Consider the following 19487-nt stretch of genomic DNA (forward strand, 5'->3'; position numbering starts at 1 on the left):
AGAGGCACAGGTGAAGTCCTGAGAAGTGGGTAAGCCAGAGCTCACATAGCCACCAAGCAGTGGAACTGAAACAAAGCAGCAACAAGTCCAAAAGTCCCCAGGAGGTATGAGCTTCCTGGCATCCTGCCAGAGGAAGGAGGAGCCTTGAGGGATTTATGGCACCAATTTTGCATTTTGGTGCTGGGTGTGAAGTCAGAAGCCATACCATTGTCATGGCCATTGAATGTGTTAACAATGTGCTTCCTCCTCCGTCGTTCTCCTCTTAAGCTCTTGTACCTTTGGGAAGTAAAAACTTCATACCAGACTCCTTTTTAATTGCATGCTTCAGTCTGCCCAGTTTTCTCCTTCTAGCTCAGAAAGCAATCACCTAATAATATCACATGAAGGAGAAAAAAAACTTTCTGCAGTTTACAAAATTGCAGGTAATTCTGTTATTCAATTAAGATAATATTATTTCTGAGCTTAAATTCCTGTCCCAAACTGAAACCCTAAATAGGTTGCCAACACGCAGAAAAATGAAGGAGTAGTGTACTCATGATTTCTCTCTTCTTATATTAGGGAATAATATTCTCCCAGAGTTTTCTGGCAGGTCTCTCCATTTGAGTCACAAAATCAGTTTCAATGTGTTTCAATTGTTTCCAAGAATGTAAAATACCATCACCATAATTACCTCTCCATCTTTATAAATATTGCAATGACTATAATAAGAATGTAATCTTAGTAAAACCTATATTGCCTTTTGAGAAGGCTTCATTTCATGTGTAATACACTTTACAATCCTTCAGGGGTAGAATTTGTATTAATAGAAATATTTCATGTATTGTATTTCACTAATAGCTAAAGGAATGATTTGTTTTACAAGGTTAATTATCTTTGTCTTCTAAAAATGTTTACTACTTAATAAAAATATTTAAATTCTTTTTGTTTAAAAATCAAGGCACAATATACTACTTTGTAACAAAGTTTCTGTACATTGTACATATACAAAGTTCTGATTATAAGCTAGAGGACAAAATTTCTTTGAATGTTAGAGCTTTTCGATTCTATTTTAGTACTATAATTTTTCTTGGCAATAAATAATGTACTTCTATTGAATTTAAAATTGCAATAAATGTGCTCTGTGCAGATAATGTAATACCTATAAATTCCCAAGCCCTACAACTGTAGATTGCATATCTCAAAGGATTAAGGATCTGAATTCTGTTTCAGAAATAATGAGCTGAAGACTGATTGCAAATGGATAAATGTTAACACAGTCAACTAAGCTTTTTCACTGTTTTGTCTAGATCTGAGCATGAAGCATTCAAAAGCCAAGGCAGTATGTTGGATTTAGCAGGGTTAGATCTTTAAAACACAAACTAAAATCATAACTAATACTGTTCTCCTAGGGGTTGAGAAGAGAGAGTCTATAGGTACGAGCCAGGACTACCTTAGATATATGATTCCACACTGAGCGGTGCTGGGGATGGACTAAAAGCTGAAGCAGACCTAGGGAGCCCTGACAAAGAACCACACATTCTGGATTCCATCTCACCTCCCCTGCCAAATCACACAGCTACATCAAGGAGGAGCTATATTGAAAAATGAAAACCAATAAAGTAAGCAAACAGAATCAACCTCCTACCATTTTTCCATTTTTCATACTTTCAGAAGCAATGTTAAATTATTTGAATTGAATATTTTCTTGTAATTGAATGTTTTTCTAGTGTGAGTATTGATTTTATTCATCCAGCTACCAAAGTAGTATTTTATTTTATGATCAAAATCTTAACATATTAGGGCTAAAAGGTTGTTTAGAAATCATTTACATTTTATTAAAGATGCATTTTGGGGCTTCCCTGAAGGCTCAGACGGTAAAGAATCTGCCTGTAATTCAGGAGACCTGGGTTTGATCCCTGGGTGGGTAAGATCCCCTGGAAAAGGGAGTGACTACCCACTTCAGTATTTCTGCCTGAAGAATTCCATAGACAAAAGAGCCTGGTGGCTACAATCCATGGGGTCGCAGAGTCAGACATGGCTGAATGACTAATACTTTCACTTTTCATAAGACAGGAGGGAATTGGGGCTTAGAGAAACTAAGTGCCTAACCGAAGGCCAGAAGCAAGGGCAAGCCCTCCACCCCATCCCACCAACCCACCCTGGACTTGGGTGCATCTGCTCTCACGTTACTGGGTGCCCGCACAGCAGTATTCTGAATTTTCCTAAAAAAGAGAGAACTATCTTCAAGGCCTCTAGTCATTCTATACTTTTAGAAAATCAACTGAGACTTAGGGCAGGGGGAACACCTGAAGTGTTAAAAATAAAATTCGTGAAGACATCTGAGGGGACTACTGCTTTCTTTTAGGCTTTTTTCTGATTCATCTCCCAGGTTCTAGTCTGGAAACATCCCATTGAGAAGGACCAAACATACATAAAAGGAAACACTTTGCTGAATGTGAATTTCCTATCTTAAGATCTGGATTCAGTCACACAGTGGTGGCCTGACCCAGTTTATGGGGCTTCCAATCCTAGCTTCGTTTTCTCCCCTGACCATGACTGAGTTTTAAAATAACAGACTACTTAGTGTTTAGCCAAGGATAGTATGAGTAGTTACAACCCAGAGTTGGAGGAGGGTATTATTTTATTTATTTTGTGGGGTCTGACTTACCACACATTTCCTTAAGGACTATCTCACTTTCCTCTCTGTATATAATCACCTAACTCAGTAAGAGGAGGATTCGGTCTGTCATTTTCAACTGAGGCATCAGTATAGTAGGTGTCAGATATAAAATGACTGAGGCAAGTTCTCACACACAACTGAGGCATCAATATAGTAGGTGTCAGGTATAAAATGACTTAGGCAAATTCTCACATACAGAACTTGTGAGGAAAATATTTGAGAACTGATTCCATATTTTTTGACCTCTTTGCCAACTTGAAGTGCAAAAGGGTTGAACGCAGGAAGAAGGAGGGGCATCTATAAGAAGTTCTTAGAGAGAGTTGTTATAGTATGAGTCTCTTTATCTGCCCCCAACCACAGGGGGAGTCACTAACCTCCAAATCCACACTTAGGGAGGAGGCTGCTCAGAGAGCTTGGTTTGGTGCCTGAATCAATCTGAGAAAGTTTAAGCAGAATGGAGGTGGCTGCATTGATTAGTTCTGCATGCACGAGATTATTAAGGCTATGGAAGGGCTTTCTGTGGCTGATCTCTGCCATGTTGAAGAGAGAAGGATGAAGAGCCAAAGAAAGCTGGTCTGGAGCAGCTTGAACTTCTGCCCTAAACCCTCTTGCACTGTTGGTAGGAATGCCAACTGATATAGCCACTATGGAGAACAGTATGGAGATTTGAAAAAAAACCCCAAAAAACTAGGAATAAAATACCATGTGACCCAGCAATCCTGCTACTGGGCATACACTCTCAGGAAACCATCATTGAAATAGACACATGTACTCCAGTGTTCATTGCACCACTATATACAATAGCTAGGACATGGGAGCAACCTAGATATCCTTTACTCAGTCACAAAAAGGAACTTGTTTGAGTCATTTCTAATGAGGTAGATGAACCTAGAGCCTATTATACAAAGTGAAGTAAATCAGAAAGAGAAAGATGAATATCATATATAAATGCATATATTTGGATTCTAGAAAGATGGTACTGATTAAACTATCTACAGGAAGCAAAGGAGATGCAGACATAGAGAACAAGCTTTTGGACACAGTGTAGGACAGAGAAGGTGGGATGATTTGAGAGAGTAGCGTTGAAACATATACATTACCATCTATAGAGTAGATAGCCAGTGGGAATTTGCTGTATGATGCAGGAAACCCAAAGTCAGTGCTCTATGACAACCTGGGGTAGGGGAGATGGGGAGGGAAGTGGGAAGGAGGTTAAAGAGGGAGGAGACATATGTATACCTTTGGCTGATTCATGTTGATGTATGGCAGAAACCATTATGATATTGTAAAGTAATTATCCTCCACTTAAAAGTAAATTTTTTGAAAAAGTCCTGCCCTAGAGGAACTCCTGTCTCTATTTGATTGGACTACCAGAGGACCAGGAACCAGGGGTGGAGAGGTCACTAGAGGAGTGGATTCTATCTCCCATCAGGAGAGGGACCTCTGATGAACTCAAGAAAGAATCAGGTAAGGAACAAGCCTGTCTGAAACCTCCATCAAGCCCAGAGTGTTTCTTCCGCTCTTCCTCCTCACTTCCCAGACCCAAGTTGCTAAACCACTGTTAGCAACACTGGCAGAAGCAGAGCAAGAGAGAGGAAGCCACTGCTAACAAACACTTCTTCCTAATGAACATCTTCTTGCCTTTGTGGCTTGTAGCTGAAAGAGAGGGTGGAGAATAAGTTTAGAACAAATAAATATGGAAGTGATGATTGATCTACTGGGCTGAATATTTCTCAGGCGTAAACTGAAACAGTGTTTTGTGACTCTAAGTGATGATAGAAAGTTTTGTTAGTTTAAGAGTGAGAAGTCAAGAAACTGCCAAATGTTTTATTCAAGTACAGGAGAAGACTACTTTCACTGAACGCGTTTGAAAATCAGTGGGAAACAAAAAATAAAGTAGTGCATTGATTCCTGAGTCATATGTATTCTAGATACACGTATGAAGTGATCTTTTCTGGTCTCTAAGTTGCAGCACCCCCCCAGCCAGAGCTAGAGTCTCATCATTTGAATCACCTATGTGTTTGAAACCAATTCAGTCCTTAGAAGACATAAAGCCATTTTACTCTGTTCACTCTGGGTTTCAGCATCAAGTTGTTCTTGTTACAATTTGAGCCCAAATTTTGAGACCTCTTGTTTTGATTCTGTGCCTTGTTTTTGAATCTCACCTTATTTTGTTGAAATTAATATATTAATTTACAGTCATACCTGATGTTTTTGCCCTTCACAGATACTGTGATTCTTTACACATTGAAAGTTTGTGGAAACCCTGCATCAAGGAAGCCTATCAGCACCACTCTTCAACCAGCATTTGTCCACTTCGTGTCTCCATGTCCCGCTTTGGTAATTCTTACAGCATTTCAAATGTTTTCATTATTTTTATACTGATTTGTGATCAGTGATCATTGGTGCTACTATTATGACTTGCTGAGGGCTTGGATGATGGTTAGCATGTTTTAACAAAAAAGTATTTTTTAATTAAGGTATGCACATTGTTTTTTTTAGCCATAACAATATTGCACACTCCATAGACAGTATAGTATAAGCCTAACTTTTATATGCACTGGGAAGCCAAAAAAATCATGTGACTCACTTTTCTGTGATATTTGCTTTATTGTGGTGGTCGAGAACCAAACCAAACTAAATATTCTGAGATATGTCTGTGTAGGATTTCAGTGTGTGTGTTTACACAGTCAACCCTTGAACAATACGATATACACCCACAAGTATAACTTTTGTTTGTTTTGGTGCCTGATGTTCTCAATAATCTTGTGATTTATCTGGATGGTTTGTTCTTTTAAAGAGTAAAGCACGAACAACCTGATGGTTTTCATGGGGTAGGAATGGGTTTTGCATCCGATAAGAATCTGGAGGCAGTGACAGAATTTTGCTTGGAGGATCACCAGCTCTCAGGGTCTGTTGGATTTTTATTGGGTTGCCATTTCCTTAGAGCACAGTAGTTGTCAAACTGTAGTTATATCAGAATTACTTTGAGGGTGTGTTAAGACAGAAGGCTGAGCTTCACCTCTTTCACCCCCTCCACCCCCACTGCCCACCACACTCCCCCAACGTTTGTGATTCAGTAGATCCATAGAGATGTCTGGGAGAATTTGCATTTCTATCAAGTTCCCAGTTGATGAAGATGCTGTTGATCTGGGGACAACACTTTGAAAATCATTGCCTTGGTGCAGTTTCTCAAACTCAGTACTGTGGACATTTTATGTCATATAATTCTTTGTTGTGTGGGGCCAGCCTGTGAATTTTTAAGATGCTTAGCAGCATCCCTATCCTTGACCACTGAGATGCCAGTACCAACTACTTCTCCAGACATTGCCAAAAGTCCCTGAAGGGTCATGCCACCATAGACTGAGAACCACTGGCTCCCTTATGTTCTTCTGTCCCCTGCCTGAAAAAGAAAAGCCCAGTTATAAGCAATCTGGGAGACGAGGGCCTTGAGGGTCTTGGCATTCAGTCAGGATGTTCTGTTTAATTCCCTTATTTTTGGTTTTGCCTTTCATCAGTACTACTGCACTCTCCATTTTCAACTGTAAGTCTCTCCAAAGAGAAATCTCTTCAAGAGGTGGAAGTGGGTCAGACTCTTGGTGAGAGAACCTGTGGTCTAACTGATGCTCACACAAACTTTCAACTTATCCTCCAGTTTTCAGTTTTACTCTCAAGTTCAGCTTTCTGAAATCTCGACCATCTCTAGAATTTGAGTCTTTCTCAGGTTCAGCAGAGCTAAGCAACTTTCTTTCCTGCAAGCTCATTGTTCCATTTTCTCTGATCTGCTAAATCAATTATGATTCAGCCATCTGCTTTCCTGAGTCCAAAGTTTTGTTGACATCTTTCATCTGCTGTTGTCTGTTCTTCTAGTCTCTTTGTTTTCATAGATTTATGCCCTCTTATGCACTGATTTTCATTTTGCAGTATTATAAAGAATCACAGTAAACGTGTGTGTTTAATTCATTCTGTTTAACCAGAATTCCCAGCTACTTTTTTTGATATTAGGTTTTGGTGAGAGGGAAGGTGGAAAGGGTATAAAAATATGTGAGTTAGGGAAGTATTATTAATGATTTTGGTTAAAGAGGAAGAAAAGAAAATTAAAGGTACAAAATACATTCTTTTCACATTTTTTGACCTAAAGCCTTATTGTTATACTTTGTTATCATATGTTCAATAAAAACAGCATCTGAAGTGGAAAATATCGGCCTTATGAGATTCTGAAGTGATGGAAACTGAAAAGCAGATACCTTTGAGCAAGACAATATTTAGTGAAATCTTTTAAAAATTTCAAATATACGCCTATGTTAGGTTATAATTCCTCATTTAAGAATATAAAGATTGCAGGTCTTAATTTTACCCATAAAATCAAAGCCATATATTCTTACAGTAGACTTGTTCTCTACTTTGAAAATAACACTGGTAGTAACCCAAGTAGCTTAAAAGTGAGTTGAAAACCCCTGAAGAATTTAGAGATTTTTAAAATTTATTGTTTTTACTACTATTCTAGTCAGGGGAACCACTTGGCTGCTTCCCCCCAGATATTAACAATCTGAAATCTGAACATGAGCTGAACAGGTTATTTAGGTATTAGTCACACTTGCTCATGTGTAACTCCTCCTATTGTTGAGAAAGCCCAACTCGTGACTTTTGTGGATCAGGTGGGATTTAGCCATAAGTAAGCAAAGAGGGTATTGAATTTAAATTCAATAATTAACAAAACGACAAGTGGAAATTCTTTACATATACGTATCTAGCTCTGGGAAAATTACTGGATCCCTCAGGAATAAATCTCTCAGGGAGGGAATCATAAAAACATCATGGCTGAAATAGACTAAGTGTCTCATGAATAAAACTTGGACCTAGCATTTAACTTCTTTTGAGCTTTCTGCAGGTAGAGCTGTTAAGTGACAAAATGCCCTCCAGCTGTTCTAGGAATTGTCAGTGCTATTTGAATACCTGCACTTTAAAAAAATTTGGTTAGCACATAGTCATGAATGGATACTTCCAGGGAATTATGACTTATTTGAATCCCAATATATGGACAGACCAGAGAGCTCTGTTAAAATTATATCATATATTGTTGGGAATCGGGAATTACCTGGAGGCCTGGTGGTTAGGGGGAGAAGGCAACGGCACCCCACTCCAGTACTCTTGCCTGGAAAATCCCATGGACGGAGGAGCCCGGTAGGCTGCAGTCCATGGGGTTGCTAGAAGTTGGACACAACTGAGTGACTTCACTTTCACTTTTCACTTTCATGCATTGGAGAAGGAAATGGCAACCCACTCCAGTGTTTCTGCCTGGAGAATCCCAGGGACAGGGGAGCCTGGTGGGCTGCTGTCTATGGGGTTGCACAGAGTTGGACACGACTGAAGCGACTTAGGAGCAGCAGCAGCAGCTGGTGGTTAGGACTCTGTGCTTTCACTACCAACAGCCCAGTTTCCTGGTAGGGAAACTAAGACCCCACAAGCCACTTGACACAGCCAGAAAACCATAATAAATAAATAAATATATAAATAATGTATATAGTATATCATGTTTTCAAGCTAACAAGCATTGAGAAATAATATGGTGTTCTTGTCTTTGATTTTTCACAGCATCTGTTGACTTACAGTAGATGTTTATAACTTAAATGTACTAGGATGGAAAGTCAATAGAAAGTGTAGGAGGAGAGAGGTCACAGTCATCCTATAGTATGTCAGAAATACATATGGAACATTTATACATTCTCTCTTTATATATACCTGTACAAATAAATACAAACAAGTATAATTATACGTGTATCAGAAAGAAGTCAAATGCAGAGATAGTTAAGAATGTCAATGAAAACTTGGAATGGAGAAGACAAATATGAGGATAATTATCATAAGAGCCACTGATACATGGTATATTCACTGGATTGGACATTTGATGATCCATTATGTGACCTCAGATACAAGTCATCTGGTTTCTCCGAAATTTAATTTTTTCATCTGTAAAATGAAGATAACATAAAATATTTGCCTTTCCTGGATCTCAAGAGGTTTGTGAGGTTCTATTGAGACAATAGATGTGAAATCACTTTATAGACTATACACATTGTATGAATGTACATTCTTGGCAAGAACAGAATCACAGAGAAAAGCAGAACTGCTAGTATTCATAAGAGGTAGTTTGGTTTCTTCATCTGCCTAAGTCATTCAGGAAATAAACATATCTGTATATTCCTTTTATTTGTTTTGATATTTCAAATTTCTCCAAACATGTAACAACTGAATCTATTAAAACTGAGCATAGTATTTCTTTTAGCATGAAATAGCGTCAAAAATAATTTTAATTATTTAAAAAAATAATAACCCATCATGTGAATAGAATTTTTCATACACATATGTTACTTTCATAAAGATGAGTTCCCAAAGCAGAATCCCTTGATAGACTTTGGGGAATTCTGTGACTTTCAACACACATGTGAAAGTGTGTGTGTGTGTGTGTGTGTGTGTGTGTGTGCATGCACACTTGTGCTGAGAGGTGATTTCCTGGGAAGAAGAGCCATATCTTTCATCACATTCTGAAAGAGATGAAAAAAAGGGGGGAAGAAAGGAGAAGAAAATACAAGAAAAAGAGAAAGAGAAGAGAAAGGCAATAGAAAATGTGAGCACATTGCTGGTAAGTGTGCTATTGGTTGTTTGTGGTCATCCAAGACTGAGAAAATATCTTTTATTTAAAAGGAATGAAAATTTAAAAATAATAATATCTTACATTTATGGAGAGCTTAATATATCCAGGTACTGTGATAAAAGCTTTCGTTCATGCTACTATTACACCTCGTAACAATCCCATGAGATATGCAAAAATCCACAGTCACTTTTTAGGAAATGCTTGAGCTCAAGTGTCTGCTATGTTAAGGTGTGTACATTGGAGCTAGATTTTGAAATTCAGAATTTTTGAGTTTTTAGAAAGATATATTGATGCCTTTACCATCCATTAAACAAAGAGTATAAAGTAGACATGAAGAGTATAAATAAAAGTTCCAAAGAGCCTCAGATTAGTTCATTCCATACTGGTTGAATTTTGGTACCAACTGAACCCTGAAAAAGCATTTGTTTTTCACAGCTTTAAGAATTTTGGAATTGCAGATGAGGGATTGTAAATATGTATTATTATCATCCTTATTTAATAAATGAGAAAATGGTTTCAGGGAGTTGGTTAATGGCCCTGGTTTGCACAGCCATCAGGTGACATAGCCTGGGATCACTGACTCCTGGTCTATAATCATTTAAGAATTCAGTGCAAGTGGACTAATGAGAAATCAGAAGAGACACGACTTGGTTTTTCCTCACAGCTGCTATCTGCCTTACTGTTCTTACTGTTTCTATGGGTTGTCATTTTCCCTAGCAACGGTGAGCAACGAGACGACAAGGGAATGGGAGAAAAGGAGACAGCGGCAGCATCCAACCTCTGCCTAGAATCTTAAAATGTTGATAGGAATGCGGTGGCCCAGATTTAGATGAAGTGGTGGCCAGGCCAATTTCCGAGAGGAAGACTCTTCCCAAGAAGAATTGGAACTTACTGAACATTCATGCAAGTATTTCTTAAAGACCTTCTATGTGCTAGATATTACTGTAGGCACTGGTGAGGCAATAAAGTACATACAGGTCTCTAATACAGTGATACATAAGTAATCAATTAATTAGAAAACACTTTAATAACATAGAATTCAAACAAAAGTCCAGATTGTAAGGCAGTGTCTCAGCTGATAGTCCCATAGATATATATACAGATCATAATCCAAAGGGAGGGGCTTTCACAGGAAATCAGGAGAATGAGAAATATCTTAAGCAACTGTGTTCATTTCTCTGGAGGATAAGGCAACCAAGGTGTTAATTCATTATGTGCAAAAATATCTTGGAAAGAGGAATAAGTAGGAAAGAAAACTACTCCTTTGGTCAAGAGGAGTGAAAAAGGCAAGGTGAGGGTCACTGTCAGGCACTCATCAGGGAGATTCAACGGAGCCATCAGCAAGGCAAGGCTGGGGGGAGTGGAGTGGGCCCGGCAAGGGTAGACGTGGAGGAGATTCACAGCAGGCTGGCCCCAAGCTGGGGGGCAAGGGACAGAGGCTGGGCCAGCCTGGTGAACCACAGCACCAGGAACCAACCAGCAGCAGCATGAGAGAAAAGGTTTGCCCTACCTGCCCGCGCCCGCCCCACACTACCCAGTGAGGATCATTTTCTGGCCAAGGACAGGTGAAGACAACACGGCTGGCGTGGAAGGCTGGGGGTCAGGTACTTTCTCATGGACCATCACAACAGGAAAAGCAGAAGGAACAGGGGTCATGATATAAGACCCTGAACCTGCGACTACATGGGTCAACTGGAAAGTGTTCATTCGAAGCACATTATGGGATGAATGATTTTGTGAACAAGCTGGAAATCTAACGACCACTCATGATATCATGTCTATATTCAAATGAATTTTGTTTTCCGAGCACCCAATGTATAAACAGAAATGATAAAAGAGTTTTTACGCTTGAGATACTTGAATGACCGTTTGTCAATCACAGAGGCTGCAGCTAAGGCCCACTAGGTGGCAGTGTGGTCGTGATTTGCTGGTAAACAGACGACGGAGTAACTAGAGTTGAAACTCAAGCTACTCGCTCTTTCTGACATTTAGAAGTTTGCAATAGAGAATGTTCCTGGAATAATAGACGGAGAGTCAAACACTGACTATCATGCCAACAGCCATTGACATATGAAATAAAGCTGTTTTACAGGTAGTTAACAATGGAGCATTTTATAAAAGTCAAAACAGCGAAGAATGTTGCCCGCTATGTTCTCCAGGGATTCTTCTGATAGACGAATGTTAGACATATCTAAAACATAGACAGGTGAGAGAATAGCATGATGGGTATCTCTTTGCCAGCTCTTACAAAAGCCAGGCTGCCTAGCTGTACATAGCAGGCTTCAAGGATTTTCTGTCCCCAGGTCATACTTCCTCTTTAAATCCCCTTTCCCTGTTTCTTTTTGAGATGCTACTGGAGACAAATCCCGGACAACTCACTTCATCTGACTATCTTACTTCATTATCTCCATTTGTATTTCTCCAGAAGTATGTACAAAGACACACTAACATTTTGCACAGTAAAATTTCCCTGTTCCTTTCTTTCTCTGGGACCATCAGTTACTAGCTAGCTGTGTGACCTTGGACAAATTACTTAATCCCTCTGTGCCTCATTTTCCGTAAAATAGGATAATAATAGTACTAACCTCATAGGGTTACTGCAGGGCTCGCATGAGTTAATAGAAAAGTGCTGAAACTAGTGAGTCACACGGTGAACACCACATAATAGTCTGCTCCCCAACTGTTATCAAACCAGACTTGGGTCTGCTTGCCTGATGTACAGTGAAGACAACCTACTGACACCAGGTTGTGTTGAAGGAAAGTACAGTGTACGTTGCATGGCTAAGCAAGGAGAATGGACAGCTCATTTTTCAGAACACCTGAACTCACTGATAGTTTTCAGGGAAGGGTTTTTAAAGGCAGGATGAGGGAGTTCTGCCTCAGGGGCTATAGATAATACACTGAGCTATATCCTTTCATTGTTTTGCGGATACTGAAACCGCCATCAGGTGGAAGAAGTTAACTGCATGCTTACCACTAGCACATAGGCCCCAGACTGGTTGGAACCAGAAGGTTGATGATATCGACTCCAGAAATATCACCTTGTTACCTCACCACCAGCCAATCAGAACAATGTCCACTAGCTGATCTCAAGCCTTGCAGGGTTCTGCTCAGTTTCACAAGGAAATTGTAAGGGAAAAAGAAAAAAAACACTACATTCTTGTTCTATTTTAATAGTGTCTTCTAAGTGCTAGCTAAGCAGCATATGCTCAATAAATACTTAAATCAATGAATGAGTAAATGAATGGCTAAAATATGATGGTGCACGTGAGATACACAAGGGAAGACTTAATAAGTAATGTCTGGCATTTAACATTCAGAACCTTTTAATGAATATGTTATTCTTGCATGATTAAAAGTTAGAACATTTTAAGTATAAGGAAGGCTTCAAATTTTTTTTTTTCATTTTAGATAGATCAAATGTTTTAAACATTAGGATAATAGCTAAGAAAGATTAGTTGACCCTCAAAATATTGATTTAGCAAACATTTTTAGTTAGAAGTTAATCTTGAGATAATTAGATTAACTCTTATTTGCAGATTCAAAACCAGGCCTTTAAAGTCACTGTTTTTTTTTTTCTTTTTAAGCCATATTTCTGCCCCAGTTTGGCAAAAGCCATTACATTAGTGTGATGAATGTAAGAGTGATTTATTTTATTGTTAAAAATATATGTGAGGAATACTCTCAGCATCGTATTTTTTTGTGTGGTTGTATCAGTTTATGGAGTACCAAAACAATTTTGGAAATGGTTTATTTATCATAAAAAAAAATGTTATTCTTAGATCTGCCTTAGACTGTTTCAAATTATGAAACACTTTCTGGACGATATCAATTTACTATGTGCTTTCCTCTTCCTTGAAACTATTTATCTTTCCCTTAAGGAAAACTAGGTTAAAAACTCCGCTTATCAAGAAAATTAGGTTCAGAGGAAGACAAATGATCTTTTGAACATATCAAGTAAATTCCTAAATTCAAAAGATTTGAACAGTATTATTGAAAATAACCAGAACTAAGATAACAAAAGTTACATTCTGGAGAAAATTTCTTGGAACAGAAAAATGTTAATTCATGCATAAAGCTTGCCCAGACGCCCTCACCTAATCTGGTCTGGGTGCAGCCTTCACATAGAAACTAGTCCTTTCCTTATGTCTCACACTAGGACACAACCGGGCCAGCTTGCCAAGCGGTTAGGACGTCTTGAGGGCTTTTTGTATTTTTTTTTTTTTACCATTTAAAATGATAATCTTGCCATTTTTAAGTTAAGTATCTTTTTATTACCATAAATATCAGTGAGCCTTAAATGAAATTCTGCTGGTGCAATTTGGCCTTGGAGAATTGTATCCACTTGCAAACAAAAGCTATACAAAGCAGGTTTTTAGTTTAGCAGAAATCTTGCGGCTGTTCATTTAGAATTTACATGTATCTTTGTATTCTCTGCATATTTCATACTGAGATTATTCTTTAAATGTCATGGTTGAAGTGCCTCAAATTCAATGTGTCCTTTACGGAACTTGTCACTGTCCTTCTCCTTTTCAGCATTGCTGACTTCAGGGAATGCACTTGAAATCAATCGAGTTGTCCATCCAGAAATCCAGAAGCTGGACGGCATCACTTTTATTTGCTCCTTTCCACATATCTCAGACACCTGAACCTCACGTTTGTCTCTTGTGTGTCTCCCCTGGGTCACTGCAGCTGCCATGTGAGCAGGGAGGGGCTTGGTCTATGAACGCAGAGAGGCTATCACAGTCCCTGATGCTCAATAAATATTTCAGGAAGGAATGAATGATCCACATTTATCTAATCTACATTAATCTATTTCCTCTTCTCCGGTTCTGCCATGTTGATTCTAGTTCCAACAATTCACCATAGTCTTATCTGGGTCATTGTGACAATCTTAATTTGGACTCTCTGACTCTATTCACATCTCATTGCATCTGCCTTAAGTCTAGCCTCATCTTTCTTCACTCCTGACCATAGATATTTTTAATATAAATAGTATTGAGCTGGTTATAGCACCTATACTACCCTTGTACTTCTTGCTTTCATGATTTTACCCAAGATGTTACTCTCTTTAGAAATGTCTGGTTAGTTTATTTTATTTTTGCAAACTTGGTATACACGTTGCGCAGTCCATGTGACAAATATCTAAGTATTATTTTATGCAGCCCCAGGTTGTATTAAATGTCTCTTTTTTTTGTCCCTTTGCACTTTGTTCATTTCCCTAACAGAATGCCTGTACTATTGTTTATTTTTCTGTTTATCTGTCTGGCTTTTCTTCTATGCTCCTTTTGGGTAGGAATTCTTTCTTTGGCATTATAATCAGTTCAATGGTACACAGAAGTTAGTCCATTAAAAATTCGTTAACATGAAATGTAGGTATTTTTCGTTTTGTGGAATGAATAAACAGGAATTTAATACTACTACTAATTTTAAATGAGTACCGTATCTAAGGGCTTCCCAGGTGGCACAGTGGTAAAGAATATGCCTCCAATGTAGGAGATGCAAGAGATGTGGGTTTGATCCCTGGGTTGGGAAGATTTCATGGAGTAAGAAATGGCCACCCACTCCAGCATTCTTGCCTGGAAAATTCCATGGACAGAGGAGCCAGAGGGCTATAGTCCAGGCCAATGGATACAGTTGTATGCCTTGTGCACTGCCCAATTCAAGGAATGGATACTAGTGCCATAGATTACAATGTGAATGTCTACTCTACCCCTTGGCTTGTAAGCTATCCAACTACAGGCAGTAGTAGCTTTGGTGGAGACAGAGGAAACAATGGAGCAACTATAATGAGCTAAGGGACCATTATATTTTAAATTTACTTTGCTATTATATAGCACATGGAACTCTCTTCAATGTTATGTGCCAGCCTGGATGGAAGGAAGTTTCAGGGGAGAAAGGATACACATATATGTATGGCTGAATTCCTTTGCTGTTCACCTGAAACTATCACAACAGTGTTAATTAGCTATACCTCAATACAAAATAAGAAGTTTAAAGTTTGAAAAAAAAAAAAAGAATTCATTCATTTACAAGTTAAAAAACCATTTACTTTGTGTTTTTAAAACTCAGATCTATGGTCACTAAACAAATAATTCAGTGATAATTTATCTGATATTGTTGCTTTTTATAGGAAAACATTTGTCTTAGCATGATATATTTTCCTCCCAGTCTGTACTCCATAAATTGTGAAATGTTTTACCTTTCTTTCCTGGATCGTAGTCTCATTTCCTTGATTGAATTTGCAACCCCTGGAGCATAAAGTTCATATAAAGGCATGCTGCTGCCGCCGCCATGTCGCTTCAGTTGTGTCCAACTCTGTGCGACCCCATAGATGGCAGCCCACCAGGCTCCCCCATCCCTGGGATTCTCCAGGCAAGAACACTAGAGTGGGTTGCCATTTCCTTCTCCAATGCATGAAAGTGCAAAGTGAAAGTGAAGTCACTCAGTCGTGTCTGACCCTTAGCTACCCCATGGACTGCAGCCCACCAGGCTCCTCCATCCATGGGATTTTCTAGGCAAGAGTACTGGAGTGGGGTGCCATTGCCTTCTCCGATATAAGCTAATTGAGTTCACTATAAAAAATAAACATTGACTTGTAAAATAGTTATTTCCATCAAACAAATCAGTCAAAATTAGAGCTTTTTTTTATAATCAGAAAATAAAGAGTTGATTCTAAAAAAGCTGCTGGTAAAAAGATACTACCTTCTTCTAGATTCTAGAATTAGGCTTAGTAATTCAATTTATCATTTAATTTCAAATTTATAACTTTAAGAAAGACATCAATTTTCTCTAGGAAATAGAAAAGCTTAACTCAGAGAATTTAGGACTAAGAAACACGAAGCTCCATATTTAGTTGCTAGCAAATTATAAATTATGATGCACAATAAACCAGATAACTATTTCAAGAAAATGAATTCAATAAAAATAGCCATTAAACTTGTGCATCAAAGAAGACTCAAAATAACTGGATAAATTGTCAACTTGACCTAAGGCTTAGTACAGATTTATTAAATTAGTTGGTGTTTACATCTGTATGGAACAGTTGTTGTTGTTCAGTCGCTAAGTTGTGTCTGACTCTTTGCAACCCTATGGACTGCAGCATGCCAGGCTTTCCTATCCTTCACTATCTCCCAGAATTTGCTCAAGCTCATGTCCATTGTGTTGATGATGTCATCCAACCATCTCATCCTCTATCGCCCCTTTCTCTTCCTGCCTTCAAACTTTCCCAGCACCAGTGTCTTTTCCAGTGAGTCAACTCTTCCCATCAGGTGGCCAAAGTAGTGGAGCTTCAGCACCAATCCTTCCAATGAACATTCAAGGTTGATTTCCTTTAGGATTGACTGGCTTGATCTCCTTGCAGTTCAAGGGACTCTGAAGAGCCTTCTCCAGCAAAATTTGAAGGCCTCAGTTCTTTGGAACTCAGCCTTCTTTATGATCCAACTCTCACATCTGTACATGAAAAACCATAGATATGAAATATTTATAGTAACCACCATATCGAGGGCTATGTAGCAAGTATTGGTCAACAGTAGATCACAGAAGCTTGATGTGGTCTACTTGTGGTATGACTAATTTTTTAAAGTATCTTTGACTGTTATGTGGAGGGTGGATTATGGGGATGTCAAGGTGGAAACAAGAAACCAGTTAGGAGACCACTGCAGTAGCCCAGACAAAATATGATGATGATTGGATTAAGATGGTAGTGGTGGAAATGGAGCAAAGTTAATGATTTGGGGGTATTTTTTTGGAGGTAGAATAGACAGACAGCCACCAGGGCTTCCCTGGTGGCTCAGATGGTAAATAGTCTGCCTACAATGCGGGAGACCCAGGTTCGATCCCTGGGTCAGGAAGATCCCCTGGAGAAGGAAATGGCACCCCACTCCAGTACTCTTGCCTGGAAAATTCCATGGATGGAGGAGCCTGGTGGGCTGGCTACAGTCCATGAGGTCGCAAAGAGTTGGACACGACTGAGCAACTTCACTTTCACTTTCACTTTATTGACAGACAGAATGTGAGAATTCAGATATGGAAGGGGAAGGAAAGGACAATGAAATATGGGTCCTAATTTTGTTTTTGTTTAGCATGACCAATGCTAGAAGGTGGTGCTACTTACTGAGAAGAAAATGACTGAGTAAAGAAGAGTTTGAGGGGAAAAGCAAGATTTACATTTGGATGAGTTAAATTTGAGAGATACATTACATATTCAAATGGAGATGTCAATCCCTGGATCTTGGTAGAGGTTTTCTGCATTAAAAATATTTTAATGTATATTTGATACATGCAAGAAAGTATTTATTATGCACTTGCAAGTTATAAAACATACATAATAAAGGAAAGCCTTGTGCTCTTACCACCCACTTGATATCTAGACTTTAGAAGTTGATCACAACTGCTCACATGCCTATGTGTTCTTCCCTGATCCCATTGATCTGCTTTGTCTCCTGAAGTAGCCAAGATTCTGAAATGTGTGTTGTAGCCTAAGTATGAACTAGTGCTACATCTTGACCCCTTCCAGCCTGATAGTTTCATGAGTGACTATTAGCAATTATATTGTTAAATAGACTTAGATCTATTAACAGTTTTAATGGAAGCTCAATATAATTTAGTTTAGAATTTTGAGTAGCTTATATTTAATTCTTTTAAAATTACACTGTGAAAAGGGGACCTTATGACAGATTATAAACAACAGGAAGATAAGTTTGAATAAAGCTTCCATATGCACTTGACTCATGTTTGAGTCACATCCAATACTGCAGAGCAGGTGTGATTCAGCCTATAAACTCTGGTGGCAGGAAATATCACCTTATTTATTATTTTAAATTCATATAAAATCTATTCTAGGCTCCCATACAGACAAGGGAGAAATTCAGTCTTAGTCACTGAGATTCAAGGAAGTGTATATGGTAATAACAAATTGAGGGAAGACTGTTTCATCCTAGTTCACCGTGGTCATCTTATCCTCAGGCTTTTCACCCATGTGCTCTGTTTCTAGGCTACACGGAGGCAAAGCCTACGCTTGGGACCTAGCTACAACGGGACCAGAGGACATCCAGACCCCTTCATGGAGCTGTCACTTTTCTGGGGCTCTGCCCTGGAGCTTTGCTCAGGTTCCTGCATACAGAGCTCCATTCTTTTCCTTTTCTATTGAAATCTTTCCACCTCCCTCTGTTAACCTCAAAGGCACTCCTTTCTCTTTCATCTATCCTTGGAGCACTTATCATAAGAAGTTTAGGCATCTACAAAAACTAGGAAAACTCTCTGATTTCAAGGGGTTTCTTCTTTCCAACCTGCCACGCATAGCTTCTGAGTGGAAAGAGCATAGCCCTGCCCACTGCTTGAAACAGGCAGTAGGAGAAGAAGGGGGAAGGGAAACACATTTAAACAAATTACTATCTCAGTGTATAATCCTGCAACACTTCTACATAAGGCATGGGCATGTCATTAAAGAAAATGTTTTTAAAAGAAAAGGAAGAAAGATAAAAATAAGAAAGACTATTGCCTTCTTAGCATTGGATTTTGGTCTCTTGTGGTTCTCTACTGAGAAAATGTAGATGCCCTATCTAGTCCATATCTTCTATTTTATGGATGAGATGAATTAAATTCCAGAGGCCACGTGGTATGGAAGAAACTGCAGAGGCTTTACAATGAGCAGAATTAAGTTAGCTTTCTAATTTTGTTGCTTATTAATTCAAGGGTCTTGGGCAAGTTACACAGACTCTCTGAGCTTTAACTTCTTCATCCACAAAATGGCGATGATTATACCCATCTTACAGAGTTGTTGGGAGATTTAAAGGATTTACATGCACACATGGTATTTTAGCCAGAAACTGGCACACAGAAGACATTCAACAATGCTAGCTTCTCCCCCTTTACTCAAAGCCATAGATGCAATGTGTGACAGACGCAGAATGGGAATCTAGCTTCCCCTATTCCCAGAGCATACTGCACATCAGGGTGGCCATTGGAGACACACAGCGACTTATTGACAACCATGCTATATTAACAGTAGACAAATCTCTTACCAGCAGACACACAGTATGCATGCTCAGTTGTAAAAAAGGACAAGTCATTTATCAATCAACACTTTTTACTTAAAAGATGTATAACCTTTTCCAAAACACCTGGCAACACCAATCACCTTTGTCTCTGGGAGGTAGGGGATTAGCCAAG

At 38.8% G+C, this 19487-nt stretch overlaps 1 long non-coding RNA gene across 2 annotated transcripts in view; it reads left to right on the forward strand.

The window, feature by feature from the left end:
- The window catches only part of LOC145521857 (uncharacterized), an 80004-nt gene extending 61194 nt beyond the window's left edge, over positions 1–18810 (forward strand). Inside the window, exons 3-7 of one of the 2 annotated variants that reach the window (XR_014065746.1) lie at positions 1389–1598; positions 3989–4126; positions 4887–4999; positions 10032–10217; positions 18310–18810. This is a non-coding gene — a long non-coding RNA (uncharacterized LOC145521857). The remainder of the gene's footprint in view (positions 1–1388; positions 1599–3988; positions 4127–4886; positions 5000–10031; positions 10218–18309) is intronic. The other variant, XR_014065748.1, reaches the window with a different exon arrangement.
- The last annotated feature ends 677 nt before the right edge of the window (positions 18811–19487 follow it).

Source organism: Giraffa tippelskirchi, chromosome 9, assembly GCF_054371585.1.
Source record: "Giraffa tippelskirchi isolate mGirTip1 chromosome 9, T2T-mGirTip1v1.2.pri, whole genome shotgun sequence".
Taxonomy (NCBI): Eukaryota; Metazoa; Chordata; class Mammalia; order Artiodactyla; family Giraffidae; genus Giraffa; species Giraffa tippelskirchi.